This window comes from Grammomys surdaster, unplaced genomic scaffold (assembly GCF_004785775.1).
Source record: "Grammomys surdaster isolate TR1022 unplaced genomic scaffold, NIH_TR_1.0 205, whole genome shotgun sequence".
In the NCBI taxonomy this organism is placed as follows: Eukaryota; Metazoa; Chordata; class Mammalia; order Rodentia; family Muridae; genus Grammomys; species Grammomys surdaster.
The window spans coordinates 2,152,115-2,154,961 of NW_021604650.1; positions in this window are offsets into that span (position 1 = coordinate 2,152,115).

Here is a 2,847-nt window from a genome sequence, read left to right on the forward strand (position 1 = left end):
GGGTTTGGGGGAGAGGTATTTGCTGCCAACTCTGTTCACGTTAATTTGGTCCCTAGAACTCATGTATGGGACAAGAGAGTCCACTCCTGCAAGTTGTCTTCTGATCTCTACAGACATGGTGTGAGACACACGAACCCCCACATGTACGCAAAACGCACATGTGCACATGCTCAGGATAAATACATGAGTGTAATAGCAATGTTAACAGAAGCTCAGCATCATCCTCAGGTATATGCTGTGCTTGAGGTCAGCCTAAGTTTCTTCTGTCTCAAAAGACAAGCTTTTCTTTCATCGCATAACAGAATGTTAAGTTTAGCCATCAGAGGGCCATGAGAAACATTTCTGGAAGAAATGGCTTACTTCCCGGCTTTGCCACTCTCCTCCTGCTAGCTCAGTTCAGTGGCCAGGGCATCTTCCAGCTCTAAGCTCCTGCAGGACACTGTGGCCAGTACCCGTGCTCACCTTGGGGATACGGAGGGCTTCTAGACATACATTCTATCTTAGGGTTACGTTGCTATGATGAAACACCATTGACCAAAAGCAACCTGAAGAGCAGGGTTTATCTGGCTTACATATCCCAAGTCATAGTCCACTGAGGAAAGCCAAGGCAGGACTCAAATCAGGTAGGAACCTGGAGTCAGGAGCTGACACAGAAGCCATGGAGGGTGCTGCTTACTGGCTTGCTTCTCATGCCTTGCTCAGCCTGCTGTCTTATAGAACCAGTACTACCACCTAGGGGCTCGGCTGGCCCTTTCCCATCAATCACTGATTAAGAAAAAGAACTGTGTCTCCTCCTTCAGTTGCTAATTAAGAAAAGATGCTTTGTAGGCCTGTGTAAGCCTTTTCTTTATAAAGGATTTATTTATTTTTTGTGCATTGATGGTTTACCTTCATGTCTGTCTGTATGTCATGTCTGTCTGTGTGAAGGTTCCAGATTGTCTGACACTGGAGTCACAGAGAGTTGTGAGCTGCCATGTGGGTGCTGGGAATTGAATCGGGGTCCTCTTAACCCCAGTCATCTCTGCAGCTCCTACAGACTTTTTTTTTTCTTTAAAACTTATTTATTTTGGGTATATGAGTACACTGTAGCTGTCTTCAGACACACAGAAGAGAGCATCAGATCCCATTACAGATGGTTGTGAGCCACCATGTGGTTGCTGGGAACTGAACTCAAGACCTCTGGAAGAGTAGTCAGTGCTCTCAACCACTGAGCCATCTTTCCAGCCCACAGACTTTTCCTATGGAGCCATTTTCTCAATTGGAGCTCTCTCCTCTCAGATGACTCTAACTTGTGTCAAGTTGACATAAAATTAGCAAGCACACTTCCCAAGAAAAATAGCTCATTTTCCAGTATGTTCTACAGGGTCTGCATAGCATGTCAGGAACTTCTTTACTATCTAATGAGCACAGCCAGCTGTTTCCTCTCCAACAGAGTCTGGACTCTAGACTTGGTGGTTGGACAGGGTCTCTGAGGCACTATGTGTGTTTCCACTCAAAGGCTACTCCCTTGGTTCTTTATGTGTTTGTTTAGAGACAGGCATCAGGACTCAGTGGGAGTGTTCAAGAGAGTGCCTGACGCCGGGCAGTGGTGGCGCACGCCTTTAATCCCAGCACTTGGGAGGCAGAGGCAGGCGGATTTCTGAGTTCGAGGCCAGCTTGGTCTACAGAGTGAGTTCCAGGACAGCCGGGGCTACACAGAGAAACCCTGTCTCGAAAAACCAAAAAAAAAAAAAAAGAGAGAGTGCCTGACACACGGGGACTTGGAAAAGTACCATCATCACTAACATCACTACCACGTGATAAAAGGCGCCAAACAGGTACTCCAGAACAGTCTGTGCATCTTTTTTTTTTTTTTTTTTTTTGTTTTTTGAAAAAAGGGTTTTCTGTTTAGCCCTGGCTGTCCTGGAACTCACTCTGTAGACCAGGGTAGCCTCGAACTCTCAAACTCAGAAATCCGCCTGCCTCTGCCTCCCAAGTGCGGGGATTAAAGGCGTGTGCCACCACCGCCCGGCTAAGGATGAGGGTCTTAAGCCCACGCCCACAGTGACACACCTACTCCAACAAGGTCACGTCTCCTAATAGTGCTACTCTCTGGGCCAAGCATTCAAACCATCACAGGGGGTGTTGGAGCCCCTAAAACTGGACTTACAAGAAGTTGTGGGGGTTATTCCTAGCTTTGCCATGTTCCTCCTGCCAACTCAGTTCAGTGCCCAGGACATCATTTCCAGCTCTGAGCTCCTGCAGGACTCTGGCCAGCACCCATGTCCACTTTGGAGATATGGAGTCTTTCTGGACATGCTTCTTTAATAACAGTTTCCCAGACCTCTCAGGATATTTGCATCACCCTTGCCCACCTCAACCTCAACCCCACTCTCAAGGTCTCAAGCATCTTTACTGTAGTAACTCACTGCTCAAGTCACAATTTCCTTGCTGAACCCTGAATCTTCTCACTTCCTGGTGAAGAAGCTTCTAGCTTACATGTAACCGTTCTCCTCACTACTCTTACTTTCCCATCTACTGCCAGTAGTAGCCTTTCTTTTCTATCTCCCCATCTCTCCCCACCCCTGACTCCCCAACCAGGTTTAGATGGGCTCTATTGTCACGCTCACTTCGTGATCCCGCCCCCTCCTCATTCTACAACTGTTGCATTCACTACTCTACATCACACTCAATTTCTCTATCTATACAAGTCCACAAGTTTGGAGCATTTAGATGACCATCTTAGCTCACCCCTCCCTCCACACTCAGCCCCGCCCGGGGAGGCCTGCCTTCAGCTCCGCCTCCGTCCGGCAAGGCCCCACCCCAAAGACCCGCCCAACGCACAGACCCACCCACAGGACAGAGTGG